Genomic DNA, 16,466 nt, shown 5'->3' with positions numbered 1-16,466 from the left:
GGGGAAGTCACCAGAGACAACTCAACTCTGGGCCCTCCAGCTGAGAAATGAGCTCTCCACGACCCCAGAACTACCCCCTTTGCTAACCGTCCACTCTAAAGTGCCCAGAGCAAAAGTGCCAACAGACCCACCCTTCTCTGCCATCCCCTCAGGCCAAGAGCCTGAGACAGCAGAGCCTGGCTGGCAAGGAGCTATTTAAGGCAGCATCAAGAGGGTGGGGCAGAAAATTGCTGGCAGCATCCTCTTCCTCCACCCCTCCCTCAAGCTCGCTCGCTCACACACACACACACACACACACACACACACCTCTCAGTGGGTAGACAGCCATCTATCTCACCTGTGTCTCTAAGGGCTGTAGATCTGGAGTCTCCAAATGTCCAGCATGTGCTTTTTGTCATTGAGGCTGCTGTCCCCATCTGCTGCCCACCCCACTTTTAAACCATCCCCTTCTCTTCAATCACCACCAAGCTGCCTTTCCAATCAAAATAAATAAATAAATAAACTGAATCTAAATAGAGGAACTTGAAAACCAAGGAGAGTGGAGACAGACAAGCCATCCCTGGCCTTCACTTATGAGAGGAAAAAGGATGCGAAGGTTTGGGGGGGGGGGGTGATGTCAGAGGCCTGACTGCCAGATAGGTTCCATGATATCTCTAAATGAACCTCCCTCCTATTGGCAGTGAAATCAATTCTGGCAATTTCAGCAGGTCGGCCCTGTGACAACAGGAGCATCCCAGCGCTCATTTTAAAACAAAAATCCAAAGGTTCAACCAGAACATGCTGGGCAAACCCAAGGTCTGGATAAAAGAAGCCACACTCAGTGGGATCCCTTCTGCTTTTATGTAGCAATGTAATAGCGTAATAAATTCTGTCTGCCCAAAGGAAGCATGCGCTGGTGAATTTCAAAGCCATCTTACAGCAGCGGATACAGGGGAGATGCAGGATTCGACAGTACATTCCCCCATGGAAGGTACACAATGACTTCAAGCCTCATCCCCCAATCTTGAATGGCGCTACCGCTCATCAAGGAAGCCACATCGGAAAGCAGCCAGGTGGGCGCCAGGGATGGCCCGGGAATTCGGGGAAAGGAGTTGCTTTTCCGTCCCTGTCGGTGGCGAGCTGCCTAGCAAGATGCCCGTCACTCCGGGGGACGAAGCGGCTCGGGCGGATGGCACCGAGTCCCCGGACCCACACACCCCCGCTCCTTCAGGCGGGTCGTAGGCCAGACGGATCGTCCTGGCGCACCTCCTGCCGCCCTCCGGTCCGGGGGATGCCGATGAATGAACACACCTGGACGCCTCCATCCTGCCGCTCGCTCCCGGCTTCTTCCTCTGGCTGCTGCAGAGGAGCCCCTCCTCGGTAGTTTCACTTTACAGCGCAGACCTACCCGGGCTTGGATGTCTCCTCCACCCACCCATACTGCAGCCAGCCTGAAGCAGGCGGACGTTGTCTCCTAGCAGTGGCCATGATCGTACGAACCCCCACCCACCGAAAATAAAACAAAACCTGAATCCCGGGGACCCCCCCCCCGCACCCTGGGGAACTTTCCTGGAGAGACAGGGGGTCCACCGCGTAGGAAGGAAGGTCCGGCCGAGGGGGAACCACGGCTCTCCCCGTGACCGCGGAGGATGCTCTGGGGGAGGGCGTCCCCCAAGTCCTTCCAACAGCTGGCCCTTTAAACGCGCCTCCTCCGAGCTCCGAGCTCCGAGCTCCGAGCGCGGAACAAAGGCGCCGCCCGCGGGGGCCGGGCCGCCGCACGCCCCCCGCGCCGTGGCCGCCGATCGGGCGAGCGCGGGCGGGCGAGCGGGCGGCTGGCGCGGGCTTACCTTGCGGGTCTCCGGGCGGGCGGGCGGCGCGCGTCCTGCCCCACTCGCACTACACGCCGCAGCTGGCCCCGCGCTGTTTTTCTGGGACTCGGCGCTGACTTCACCGACACTCCGCGGCCGGCCAATGGGCTGCGGCGGCCGCCCCCTCATTAGCATGCGTCTGGAACCCTCCACTCCGGCGGCGCCCGGGCGGGGGGCGGGGCCGGGCCGGGGGCGGGGCCGGGGGCGGGGCCGGGGGCGGGGCCGGGCCGGCCGTGACAGGAAGGGGCGTGTGCGCCAGTGGGAGGCGGGGAAGCGCCCGGCCGCCCGGCCCCGCGGCGTCGTGAGCGGAGGGCGCGGGCCCGCGGATGCTCGGTGACTCTTCCTGTCCTGGCCGGCGGTCGGCGAGCCCCGAGGCTGGCCCCGCGAGCCCTCTGCCCCTCCGAGGGCTCCGCCGCGGACAGCTGGGAGGGAACCCGGGGCATAAAGACAAAAGCCAACCTGTCTTGAGCGCATGTGCTACTGAACCCCTGTGCCCAGTTTGCTCATCTGTAAAATGGTCTAACAGTAGGATGCAGTGAGGATGAACACGCTTAACCTGCGTCAAGCATTTAGATAGTGCCTGGCCGTAGATGTTTGCTACTGTCATAATTATACTCTGTACCAGTGTCCTTGATGCTTCCTGGATGTTTTCTCATTTGGTCATCAGAGCTTCATCACAAAGGCACTGTCACTAATCTATTTTCTTTTCTTTTTTTTTTTTTTAAGATTTCTTACGTATTTATTCATGAGAGACACAGAGAGACAGGCAGAGACATAGGCAGAGGGAGACGCAGGCCCCGTGCAGGGAGCCTGTTGCGGGACTCGATCCCGGGGCTCCGGGATAACCACTCGAGCCAAAGGCAGATGCTCAACCACTGAGACACCCAGACACACACACCCCCATTTTCAAGTGGAAAAACCGTTGAGGTTTATATGGCTTGCTCAAGATTACAGAGAAAGCAACGCAATTGGGATTTGAACCCAGGCGCGGAGATTTCATTCAGGCAACACACGTTTAGGGACTCCATGACAGGCATGTGATAGGCCCTGGGGTTACAGCAAAAATCAGTGAAGTTTCCCTTCATGAGGCTTCCATTTTAGTAAGGGAGACAGGCAAGTGAAAAAATAAAATCACTACAGTGTGAAACTGAGTGAATAGAATAAGAGAAGGTAATATGCAAGGAAGAGAAGCGTCCTTTGTTAGGTTGAATTCAGAGCTAACTGCTGGACACCCTGACCTCCTCCGATACCCGCTCAGTGTTACAGAAAAGGAATCAGAGAGGGGAAGTTGCTTGCCCAAGGTCTCAGGGCCGCAAGCAGCCACGCCTAGCTTCTAGCATCCCTGAGACATCCCCCAAGATAGAGCAGTCATCCCTTGGGCTGAACAAAACTGACTTTTGTCAGCTGCCATTGACAAGAATCTTCAGCCAAAGCACATTCCCAGTTAACAAGCTGTATGTGGGGAGGTAAAGACAGGCCTTAATGACTGCATGGGCTGATAGGAAACACATCTGCTAAGGTTCTTAGATGTCAAGGAACGGTGACAAGTTTTTGCTGAGCATCGGCTGTCCTCTTCTGTGTAAAGAAAAAAAAGTTAGAACACTCATAGCCACCTGGGAGCTTATTGTACAGCTGAGGAGACAAGACGCCACCAGGAAACCACTCAGTCTAGGGAGCTCCCAGCCCATGTCTCCTTCCACTTTCACCTTGTCCTGCTGCTTTGCAAAGAAGACTAGATCAGGAATCAGGCTTCCCAGGCTCCACGATTGGCTTACTCCACCATCCAGACAAGGCAGTTCCTTCTGGGCCTGTAAAGTAATAACATGACTTTTAATCAAGCACATCTAGTCTGCTAGGCACTATTCTATACTTGCACTGAGAGCTTTACATGCATTAGTTCACACCACACAGCAACCCTGGGGATGGAGTCCAATTGTTATCCTGAGGTTATCCACGGAAGAGGAAAATAATAGGTAGAGAAACTAAATAAGTTGCCTAGCTCACAAATTCAGGGCAACGCCATTCAGAATAGAAAAAAAAAAATCAAAGCAATTCAAATGTCCAGTTTTAGTTGCATATGAATATGTATTCAGTACAACCATATGACAGATTACCACACAGCCATGAAAAATGACCCTGACCCGTAAAGGTGTACCAAATACCTTATTGGACAGGAAAGTAGATTGAAAGCTAGTTTAGTACTGCAATCCCATTAGAGTTCTATGGGATTGCAAGTAATTATTTTTTGCTCATCTCTGTTTTTTCATCATAAACATCTATCAAATTGTTTAATTAAAATAAAACAAAATAATTATAAAATGCAAAACTGGACTGTACCTCTGGAAATTCTCTATATAGACAAGGCCATCGCTATAAGTGGGAAAGTGCCTTGAGGAATCTTAAGTGAAGTCTAAGTCTTTGAGTCATCCCTCAGATATCAAACTCTGCTGGTTCCAGCCTGTATGTTTTCAGATAAATGGAAAAATACTGGAAGGACAGGAGGAAGAGAAGAACAGAAAACAGAGAGAAAGAAAAATCCTACTATCTTTCAAGGCTCATTTCAAATGTCTCCTCCAAAAAAGTATTCAGAGTCACGGTCTAATAACATCTTAACACTGAAAGTCACCCAAGAAATCAGCAGGCATAATTGTGTCAATTAATTCTTGTCTCCAGTCATTCACTGACTCATCTGAGTCTCGGGCCCTGTGCTGCTGGGCTGGTGAGACCCAACTCCCTACCTCCCAAAGGTAACCCCTGAGGAAGCAGCGGCAGGGAAGGCCAGCTCCGTGGGTGTCCGCCCTGTGCTGAGAAGGGTCCCGCTCTTGGTTTATAACCATCTTGAAATGCCTCATGTCAAGTGAGGGGCCTCACATTTTTATTTTGTACTGTGTCTTGTAAATTCTGGGGCCTGTCCTGGGAAGGAGAAACACCAAGCCGTTCTCAGTGTATCAGTAACCAAGCCTGGAGCTCAGGGCTTTCCATTCTCGTCCCATCTCTCTCTCTCTTTTTTTAAAGATTTTGTTTATTCATTCATGAGAGACACAGAGAGAGAGAGAGGCAGAGACACAGGCAGAGGGAGAAGCAGGCTCCCCACAGGGAACCCGATGTGGGACTTGATCCCAGGACTCCAGGATCACACCCTGAAGCAAAGGCAGATGCTCAACCGCTGGACCACCCAGGCACCCCATCTCATCCCATATCTTAATATCACATGCTCATTCCTGGTTCCCAGGGAAAGTGAGCATTCTTGCCTTCCAGTCCTACAGTCCTTCACTTATTCCTTCCTCATGGAATTTACCATATTTGGCATGAACTCACGTACATATGTGTATAGTCCTATTCTTCATCCTCTCTACCTACCAGATTGTAAATTCCATGAGGTCCTGGCTTGTGTCTGCTCATCTCCAACAGTGCTTAGCACTGTGCTTTACATACTGTTAAAAATGTGTTTAAACTTAATTTAATCTTATTAGTAACTCCTCGTTTTCTCTTCATGTGCATCAGATTATTCCCAGCAGTCCTTCCGCTGCTGGAGAGAAATAACAGTATCAGGCAGGAGAGTTGAGCACACAAACTGGCATCATAAACATGCTGTAGGAAGCATCCCCCAAGCAGGCCGTAACTGTGAGGAATTAGGGGAAGAGAGAGAATTTTGCAGAGGAAATGCCAGAGTTGTCAGCCTTTCCTCCATCTTTAGGGTCACACAGACTGCAGGAGAGGGAAGTAAACAAGACGATCTAGAGATGGCAGTGAGCATGGTGGTTAAGCCTGTGGACGGAATCCTGGTTCCAACACCTAATATGGAATCTCATGTAAGCTCTTGGGTCCCTCGTCTGCAACGTGAGGAATACACAACCCTCCAAGGTTTACTTGTGAGCTGTAGATGAAAGCATGCATATAAAGTGCTTATACACTGCCTGACGCATAAGCACTCGGTAAGTGGATATTATTACTAATATTACTAGGAGGCCAAGTCATGAGAGATGCTTTCCTAAAATGTGTTGGCTTTGTTAACTTGTTTCCCCAGTTACCCAAAAGCTGAACCATAATCACTTTCAGAAATATCAGCTGGAGAAAGCCAGGATGGGGGAGAAGAAAATAGGCTAAGAGAAAGGGAATTATGTATCAAAGAGTTTAGCTGATATATCACTAAAGCTCTGGTGACCATTTGTACCTAGTTTCTTTTGTAACATCTTGAAGAAAGCGAAGCAAGTAGTGGAAAGAGCAAAACTTTCTTAAAGAACAGATTCTTGGGATACCTGTGTGGCTCAGTGGTTGAGCGTCTGCCTTTGGCTCAGGTCGTGATACTGGGGTCCTGGGATCGAGTCCCACATCAGGAGGGAGGGAGCCTGCTTCTCCTTCTGCCTGTGTTTCTGCCTCTCTCTGTGTGTCTCTCATGAATAAATAAATAAAATATTTGAGAAAGAAAAGAAAAGAAAAAAGAAAGAAAGAGAAAGAAAGAAAGAGAGAAAGAAAGAAAGAAAGAAGAAAGAAAGAAAGAAAGAAAGAAAGAAAGAAAGAAAGAAAGAAAGAAAGAAAGAAAGAAAGAAAGAAAGAAAGATTCTCTTATTTCTTGCTGGTTAATTACTGAGAAAAAGTGAGTTTTCACTCTCATGCCTAAGGGCACAGAACTGACTTGAAGATAGGGGAAGGCCATACCCAAGAATTCCACATTCTTTGGAGGTCAGGACTGGCAGATACTGCCTTAGGGAAGTTTGATGAAATGGGTGGAGGTTGGTCAGAAGTCTATGGGACCAGAAATGAGAGGAGCCATGGTGATGACTTAGAAAGCAGCACTGAGATGAGCATGAACCAGTAACCCCAAGAGTCTAGTGACAGACTTCCATTTATCAATCTAAAAACACTTGCTCTGGGGCACCTGGGTGGCTCATTAGGTTGAACATCCATGCAACTCTTGGTTTCAGCTCAGGTTGTGAGATGGAGCTCCACACTCAGCAGGTAGTCTACTTGAAGATTCCCTCTGCCCCTCTCCCTCCATAAATAAATAAATCTTTAAAAAATATAGAAGATAAAAATACTTGCTCCAGCATATCTTGTGTTGTTTCTTGGATGAAAACATGTGTACGGGGACACCTGGGTGGCTCAGCGGTTTAGCGTCTGCCTTCAGCCCAGGGCATGATCCTGGAGTCCCAGGATCAAGTCCCACATCAGGCTCCCTGCATGGAGCCTGCTTCTCCTTAAAAAAAAAAAAAAAAGTGTACGGAATAGAATAGAATTCTAATTCAATGCAATTGTATTTGACCAAGTACATATGGTTTGGTTTTGAGAATTTTTTTCTGCAATTAGTCAAAATAAGACATTTAAAATGTCAAACAATTGACCTGGGTGGACCTTTGAGAGAAATCAGAAGTACAGAAACACATGTCTGTCCACTGTCACTGAATTAATGGGAGGGCCTGACTAGGTCAGGAGTTTTGGAGGAGAAGAAGAGGGGCCATCTGACTGGGCAAGGGATTCATTGATTAGAATATGCTGGGTTTACTTTAGAAGTTCTACTACTCTGAAGTAATTTAGGCAATGAAGTATTTCCTTGAGGAAAGCACTTTTAAGGTTGGTGGATCCAGCTGCCAACTCTGAGACAGGCATTCTGACTGAAGCTGGAGAAACAGAGGAAGCCAAGAAGGAGGAACAAGGAGGGAGGAGGAAAAAGAGGGTGGTTCAAGGAGAGCAAGAGAAAGTAAGAGCGATGGCAAGTAAGACGAAGAGAGATCATTGAATGTCCTGAGGCCAAAAAAAAAAAAAAATACACAATTTCAGAAACAGGGCAACTAGCCTCACTAAACTGCTATAACCTTAACAAGGTTAAAAAATCAACAACAATGGTGTTAAGGGAATAACTGACATTCTGGAAGCTGTTGGAAGCTTGTCAGAGGTGATTGGAAGAGTTCACTGAAGGAACTCATTACATAGGGCCAAATTGAGTCACATAGATGCCCTGGGAAGGTTAATAACTCTTTGTCAGCATTTATCAAGGGGAGATGCCAAGTGCTGTGTGGGGAAAGGGCAGGAGGAAAGATGGCGGGTGTGCCCACCAGGTAACAGCCCCTTCTCCATGACCTCAGCAAATCTCTTCTGTCCCCAAACTTGTTTGCCCTGTCTCCTAAACCTGGGTCACCTCAACCCACTTTTGTGAATAGCAGTTTAGTGACCACCTCTAGTCATCGTGCCATTCCCTTAGGGATCTTACCATCTGTTTCTCCATCAGGCAGAACCAAGCGATTCACCCAGGCATACAACAGCTCTTTGTGACAAGAAGTCTCAGAAAGTCATCTATTTCCAGGGATATCTGGAGCCCTCTTCAAACTGGCTATCTCAGCGGTGCTTATGTGGCCTACCTGCTTATCTGGCCCTGTAAGAAGGAGATAATCTGAAAGAATTGTGTTCTACAGCCAAGGGATTGAAGGTAACTGTACTTTATACAAGAGAGAAGTGGACAGATAAAACGATCTCCTCCCTTAGGCGGAAAGAACCAAGGACTCCTTCATTTGACCCTGATTAGAAGTAGAGCAGAACCAGAAAGCATGCTAAAATGAGGTTCCCAAAATCTGTTACAACCCAAGCTGCCACCTTCAAAGAAGGAAGTTATTATTCCTGGTGAACCCTCCAATAAGAAGATAGTAAGGACCCCTGGGAGGTCAGTGCCAGCCCCATTATTGAACTCAGTGACCCTAAGACAAGGCTCAATGGAGTTAAACAATGTGATACCACCAGTTGGTATTCAGACTGCTGGGATAAGCTGCTCCACTCTTTGGTTCCAGAGTATTCTATATTTGGATGAGAGCTTCTAACCCCCAGGTGATTCCTTGAGAGTGGGGAGCTGAGCCATCAGGTAGCCCTGGCATTGTGGGAAGAGGACTCTCAAATAATTCAGTTAACCAATATCATGTGCCTACTGTGTTCCAGTCCCTCTACTCAGTGCTGAAAAACCAGAGAATAATCCTCAAGATGCTACAAGCTACTGGGAGAGACCAATAAATACACAGGCAATTACTAGACAGTGTTCTAGAAAATTTTTAAATTAAAAAAAATTTACAAGACAGTATTCTAGAAAATTTTTTAAAAATTGAGATGGACTCCATGTAGCAGAGCATTTATCTTTTTAAAGTATATGATCCAGGGCAGCCCAAGTGGCTCAGCGGTTTGGTGCCACCTTCAGTCCAGGGCGTGATCCTGGAGACCCGGGATCAAAGTCCCATGTCGGGCTTCCTGCATGGAGCCTGCTTCTCCCTCTGCCTGTGTCTCTGCCTCTCTCTCTCTTTGCCTCTCATGAGTAAATAAATAAAATCTTTAAAAATAAAAAAATAAAGTATATGATCCAGTGGTGGTTTTTTTTTAGCATATTCATAAGGTTATACAACCATTACCATAATCAAATCCCAGAACATTTTTATCACCACAAGGAGAAACCCTATACCTACCAGCAATCATCCCCCTACTGCCCAGGCCATCCCCATTTCCCTCTCCCCTCAGTCCCTGGCAACCACTAATCTGCTTTCTATCTCTATAGATTTGCCTGTCGCAGACATCTCATACACATGGAATCATAGAATATATGGCCTTTTGTGTCTGGCTCCTTTCACTTAGCATCATGTTTTTGTTTTTGTTTTTTTTTAAGATTTTGTTTATTTATTCATGAGAGACACAGAGAGAGGCAGAAATATAGGCAGAGGGAGAAGGAGGCTCCCCACAGGGAGCCTGATACAGAACTCAATTCCAGGACCCTGGGATCACGCCCTGAGCCGAAGGCAGACGATCAACCACTGAGCCACCCAGGGGCCCCTAGTTATCATATTTTCACGGTTCATCCTTACTATAGCCGGTATCAGCACTTTGTTGCTTTTTACAACTGAATAACATTCCACTGCGTGTATTATCATAATTTGTTTACCCCTTCGTCAGTGGAGAGACATTTAGGTTGTTTCCACTTTTTGTTTATTATGAATAATGTCGTAATGAAGATTTTTGTGTGGGCATATGTTTTCAGTTCTCTCAGGCATATACCTAGAAGTGGAATTGCTGGGCCATATGGGAACTTTTTGAGGAACTGCTGGAGTAACTTGTATTAAGTTTTTGCTATTTTAACTGGCAGAGGCCAATACACCTTGCTGAGTGAAAAGCATGGACCACGTTACTTAGTTGTGTGTGTATTACTGCTTTACGTATTTCTATAAGATTTTCCTGAGGGTAAAGATACTACTAATCATTTCGGACAATGTTGAAAATACAGAAAAGCTTAAAAGAAAAAAAAAATGAAAATCATCCATATCCCTACAGCCTGAAGCTACCACTGTTCCCACTTGGCTTTTTTCCTTTTAAACTTTTTCTTTTTTCCTCTGTATGCTTTTTAAAGAAGCAGTGTCATGTCGTATGTTCAGTTTAATATATTCTATATTTTGTATTTTATATTCTCCTTCTCTCTCTGGTCATCATAAGTAGCTCAGTGTTCATTGGTTTATAAACTAGTCTTCAAATTTATTTTGTGTTTTTCTTTTTAAAATGTTACTTTTATTCTTCTTACCTTTGAAGGGGGTGCAGAGGTGACAGAGAGAGAGAGAAGCATTTGAGGAGTGAAATGTCAAGGAGGATACACGAGCGGAAAAGAAAAAAGAGCAGACAAGACTCTTGTTTGCTTTCTTATAGCTCCATATTTTATCCTGTCTGGTTGCAGAGAAAAATTGAAGAGGCCGCTCGCTTTGTAGCCTCACACCAGCTCTCCAGCCTCTTTCTCTGGTGGGGGAGCCTACAGCAGCTGCTGTGTTGGGTGTGCTGCCCCCGAGGCTGAGCCAGAGCTGGCTTCTGCAGCCTGCAATTCAAGATGGCCAATTCGCAATCCTAGCAAAATCAATCTATTGGAAACTAATGAGGCACAAATAGTTCATGCACTTTGAGGCTGATCTGCCAAATGAGATAAACAGGGCTCAATCAGCAGGGAAAAATCAATGATGCAAAAATGCATTTCAACCTACTGTCATTTCCCCCCTGGGATGCCCACGACATCACATTCTATTGTTTTGATGCTTCTGTGGCAATTCTTGTCTAAGCTTCTGTAGGCCAGGCCAGGAGAACTCCCTCACCCAGGGTTTCATGTACCCAGGGCTTGATAAATGCCAAGATCTGGTGGCTATGACAGAGAGGTCTGGGCAGCCAACATGTGAGAAATGAGGACTTTTAGTTTTGTAAGCAAACACTAACCTGTGTTTCTAAACCACCCCTTCTAACAGGTGATGTAATTAGCAGGGAACATAATTATGAACTTCCCAAGAGAGCAAATCACAAAAGTATTGTGTTAGTAATTCACATTTATAAAACATAAAATATAGAGTGATGTTTTTAATATTCCATCATTCTTTGTGCCACCAAGTTTATTTTCCCTTAAATATTCTACTGGTGAGATATGATCATTGTGAAAAATTTAGAAACTATTGATGAGCAAAAATTAAAAATATAAATAATTTCTATTAAATTTTATGTATATCTTGCCAGATTTCTCTCCACATAGAATTCTTTAAAAAAAAAAATAAAATAAAAACAGGTAACACATATCTGTTCTATATAACCTACTTAAAAAAAATTGTGATATGTTGGAATTGCTTATTCTAAGAAGGCCTTCTCCACAGTTGCTTGGGAAGGCCAGGCCCCCAGTGCTGCCCTGTTTTTTTGGAAGCCCATTTAGTCCTTGGAAGGACTGGCTGGAATGGTTGAGGTCAGGGAAGTGGGGAAGGATATAGGTCACATGAAGTCTGATCCCAGACCAGGGGTGTCCTGCAGGAACAGGGTTCCAGACAAGGAGAGTCCAACAGGCCTCACCAGTCAGCTCACTCCAAGGAAACCATTAGAGCTAAACAATGGCCCATTTCTCCTGCAGGGTCAGCAGGTAAAACTCAAAGGTGGCCAAAAAACCAAGGGCACAGGTTAACACCCCAAACTCAGTCTGACCAAGGAATCTCACAGGGAGGCCATTCTAGGGTTCCAGAGAACCTGTGTATAATCTGAAGTAGTTTAACTCTCTCCTTGAGAACAAGGGCTGGAGCAACATATGCCAGCTCCAGTGCCCAGCAGAGTGGAAATTCAGTATTTGCTAAGTAATAGAATGATAGTTCTACTTCCTCCTCCTCATGCTTCTGATCTTAGCTTAGATATTATCTCCTCTGGAGAACAGGTAACATTGAGAATCTCAGTCTGGACCAAGAGAGGGGCCTGAGAATCATCCCAGAGATGGTCGAGTATGAGATGTGTGAGAACAGAACTGAGGTCTAGGAATGGGAGTTTTAGGCATAAGGCTAGAGCACAGTGGCCTTGAAAGCCAAGCTCATGATTTCCAAATATTTTAAAGATTTTATTTATTTATTCATGAAAGACAGACAGATAGAGAGAGAGAGAGAGAGAGAGAGAGAGAGAGAGGCAGAGACATAGGCTGAGGGAGAAACAGGCTCCATGCAGGGAGCCCAATGTGGGACTCGATCCCAGGACTCCAGGATCACAGCCTGACCCGAAGGCAGATGCTTAACCACTGAGCCACCCAGGCATCCCCGTGATTTTCAATTTTATCTAACAGCCAGTGAGGAGTCACCAAAAATTTTTAAATAAGGGAGTGGTGAGACAGGTGGCATGGTGCCACCTATCTGGTGGCAGCAGTGAGATGAATTAGTGCCAAGAAAGGCCAGAGACAGAACAACAGATGGGAAGTGACTGCAATAGTCCAGCTCTGAAGTAATAAGAACTAGAACTAGGGAGGTGACCATGGGAATGGAAAGAAAGAGACACTTCATTCATTGACTCATTCATTCATCAACAAGTATTTATTAATCACTGAGAGCCAGATACTGTACTAGATCTAGTCACCAAACTCATAAAGGAAGATATGGCAAGACTTGTCACCTGCTGGGATACAAGTGACTGTCTGCTACACAGAGAGCAACCAAAGATGATCCCCTAGATGATGAGGATCATCATGGTGCCGGTAAGAGAAACAGAGAAATCAGAAGACCTAACTTGGGCATCTGAGAAGTAAATTCTGAATTTAGGGGCACCTGGGTGCCCCACCTGTCTCTCATGAATGTATAAATAAAATCATTTTTAAAAAAATCTGAATTTAGTTTGGTGATACAGTAGGACAGGAAGATGAAACAATCCAGTAGGCAAATAGAAATGTGGGATTTGAGCTGCAGAGGGTAGTGAAGGCCAGCTGGACACAGGGCTGCCTCTGTGAGGAGCAAGGCCACAAACCTGCAGGGATCACCATGACTTAGGAAGGTCTGAACCCCCCTACCTGAACTACATTCCAGGCTCTGAGCAGAGAAAGAACAGGATAGACCTGGTATAAACCTGCCACCTCCCTCCTGTCATTCCTGACACTACGGCCCCACCACGTACCTTGAGATGAGTTTTCAGAAGTTGATTATTTAAATCCTCAAATCAGACTCCCGTTTCACCTCTGGCTTGAATAGTGCTCCTCCCCCTCCCGGCTAGGAAAGGGTGTGCTGCAGCCAGATGGTAAACTGGGAGCAGAAATAAAATCTCTTCAGATGTAGCAAGTATATTTATATCCAATCCTATAATATCGCTGCAGGCATAATTATAGCCAATCCTCTAATTGCGATGCGGATATCAGACACCAAAAAACAACCAAATGTGCTACAGAGTCCAGGGAGATAGGGCTATTGGGATGGGGGCTGCTGGGCCAGCTGCTGCCCTGTGAGATGAATGGATGAAAACAGGGCAGGGCGGTTTACAGATTACCAGGGGCTCTGCCTCCAGAGGTGGGAGGGGGTAATGATTCCAGAGGACATGCAGCTCATGTTCCTGTTTCAGTAATGCAGCATGTTTTTAGCCTTATTTCTTTTTTTAAAAAAAAATATAAAATCAATGCTTATTCACTGTATAAGGTTAGGAAAATGAAAAATTATCCATAATCCACAATCCAAAAACAGCACTGTTTAACTTTTATATTTGTCATTGCAGCATTGTATTTTGAATGTATGTGTTTTGTATTAGACTGTAAATAATATGTTTTGTCTTGTTTTTCTCACTTAATATCGTGAGTGCTTTCCTTTATTATTAAGATATATTCCCAAGCATTATTTTAAAACCTCTTATTGTGACATATTCATTCACATGATGGAATACTATACAGCAGTTAAAATGGATAACCTAGAACTTCACATATATACAAATAGTTCTTTTTTTAGATTTTTTCTTTTTTTTAAAGATTTTATTTATTTATTCATGAGAGACACAGAGAGAAAGAGAGGCAGAGACACAGGCAGAGGGAGAAACAGACTCCATGCAGGGACCCTGATGTGGGATTCGATCCCGGGTCTCCAGGATCACACCCTGGGCCGAAGGCAGGCACTAAACCACTGAGCCACCCAAGGATCCCCTTTATTTTCATTTTTAAAAGACTTTATTTATTTGACAGAGAGAGAGAGAGAGAGTGCAAGCATAAGCAGGGGGGAGTGGCAGACGGAGGGAAGGGGAGAAGTGGATGCCCCACTGAGTAGGGAGCCAGATGTGGAGCTCAGTCCCAAGACCCTGGTATCATGACCTGAGCTGAAGGCAGATGCTTAACCGACCAAGCCACCCAGGTGCCCATATAAACAAATTATTCTTGATATAAGATTAATAAAAAGGTAATATTCACAAATATAACCGTATATCATTTATGTTATATATTGTTAATGTTGACAAACATGTAAAAGGTCCAGGAAAATAAAATAGAAGGAATTTTCTTTGGAGAGGGAGGTTAGAGGTTGAAATTAGGGACAGATGTAAAGAGGCTTTGATTGGTTCTATAATTTGTAATTTCTTTGAAAAATGATCTAAAGAAAACATGTCAAAATCTTAAGACATTAAATCTATGTGGTGAATAAATGTGTGCTCGTTATAGTCTCTGTATTTTTCTGCATGTGTAGAATAGGTTATTACTTTTTGAGTTAACAGACTTTATTTTGTAGACCAGTTTAGGCTTACAAAAACTGAGCAGGAAGTATAGGGAGCTCTACACATTCTCAGCCCTCTCCCAACACGTACACAGGCGCCCCATTAGGAACACCTCGTCTGAGGTGGTGTCTTGGCTACCGTGGAACTGATATTGGTACGTTACTATTAACTAAGTAAGGTCCAGGGGATCCCTGGGTGGCGCAGCGGTTTAGCGCCTGCCTTTGGCCCAGGGCGCGATCCTGGAGACCCGGGATCGAATCCCACGTCGGGCTCCCGGTGCATGGAGCCTGTTTCTCTCTCTGCTTCTCTTTCTGTGTGTCTCTCATGAATAAGTAAATAAAAATCTTAAAAAAAAAAAAAAAAAAACTAAGGTCCATAGTTCACATAAGGGGGCATTCTTTGTGTTGTACGTTTTATAGGTTTTAACAAACGTATAATGACATGTATCCATCATTACTATATCATGCAGAGTAGTTTCGCTGCCCTAAAAATCTTGTGCTCCACCTACTCATTCCTCACTCCTCCCTCCCTCCACCCAACGCCCTGGCAACCACTGATCTTTCCCGCATAGTCCTGCCTTTTCTGAGCGCCCCAGAGTTGGAATCTCACAGTACGTATAGCCTTTGTAGGTAGGGTTCTGAGAAAAAAAATTTTTTTCAGGATAATTTACATTTATTTGCTGATGACTCCAACATACTTCAAATGTGGCAGAAGTTAGAGTCTGTCAGGTGAAGCCATTTCCTGCCAACAGCTAAAGGTGACTGATGAAGAGCAACCTGAGCATCATCTCCAAGCTGAGGCACCTGGTTCTGGTGCGTGAATCTGGTCCTTTCAGCGTGGGTAGGGGTCTCCAAGGAACTAGTCCTTATTCTCGTCCTTGTGCTTGATGTGTCTCCATAGCTTCCCCTGGTTGATGTGTTGGTAGAGCAATGCTGAGGGCTGAGGGCGAAGGTGGAGGTCCTGAGAACAGTCTCGCAGTAAACAGCCGCATGTTTCTCCCGAGAGAATTATTTTCAAATCTAATATGCAAAGCCAATCATAATGAAGAAAGCAAAAACCATCAGGAATTTCACTATTTTAAGGTGATCACTCTTAGCCAGGAATACCATGTATCTTTTTTTTTTTTTAATGTAAACGGCATCATAGTATCCAAACAATGTATTATGGAACCCATGTGATTCAGAATTCTTTTGAAAGCCTTCAGGAATGTTTCCTGGTATGGAACCTTCTATCAGTGAGTTAACCAATCCTTTACTGTTTTCATCTGTGCCAGGAAGCTTTTCTGCCCTTGTTAGCCCCTCAGACTAGAAAAGACCCTTGAAGTCTCTCCAGAGAATTGGGATAGTCAGCCTTCTAGATATATGTCACCTGGCAACATGCTTGACATTTCATTCTGAGTTCCCTGCAGTCAAAGACAATGTTTACCAGTTTTCCTCCCCTCGTTGCAAACATGGAGTCTAGCACATGGCAAGTACTTGGTGAACATGGGTTGAATGGATCTGAAATGCCCTTAATTGGATTATTTTAGGGTCTTCAAGGAAATTCCTAAACCATGGAGGGGGTGAGCGTCTTTAAGAGCTTGTGTTGTTCGCTAGAAACCTAAGAATGGGATCAGGGAGCCCTATTTTGTACAGCAGATCAATATGGGTGCCCTGCGGA

At 45.6% G+C, this 16,466-nt stretch overlaps 1 protein-coding gene across 50 annotated transcripts in view; it reads right to left on the bottom strand.

The window, feature by feature from the left end:
- The window catches only part of SORBS1 (sorbin and SH3 domain containing 1), a 228,772-nt gene extending 226,792 nt beyond the window's left edge, over positions 1 to 1,980 (bottom strand). For 19 of the 50 annotated variants that reach the window (XM_072806031.1, XM_072806035.1, XM_072806054.1 and 16 more), the window contains exon 1: positions 1,827 to 1,979. The gene's annotated coding sequence lies outside the window, so the exon portion shown is untranslated. Of the gene's footprint in view, positions 1 to 1,826 lie in introns of all 50 variants that reach the window. The other 31 variants (XM_072806061.1, XM_072806063.1, XM_072806064.1 and 28 more) reach the window with 4 other exon arrangements.
- Between the last annotated feature and the right edge of the window lie 14,486 nt (positions 1,981 to 16,466).

Source organism: Canis lupus, chromosome 29, assembly GCF_048164855.1.
Source record: "Canis lupus baileyi chromosome 29, mCanLup2.hap1, whole genome shotgun sequence".
Classification (NCBI taxonomy): Eukaryota; Metazoa; Chordata; class Mammalia; order Carnivora; family Canidae; genus Canis; species Canis lupus.
The sequence above is the reverse complement of the archived record's forward strand: the minus strand, read 5'-3'. Positions and strand labels throughout refer to the sequence as shown.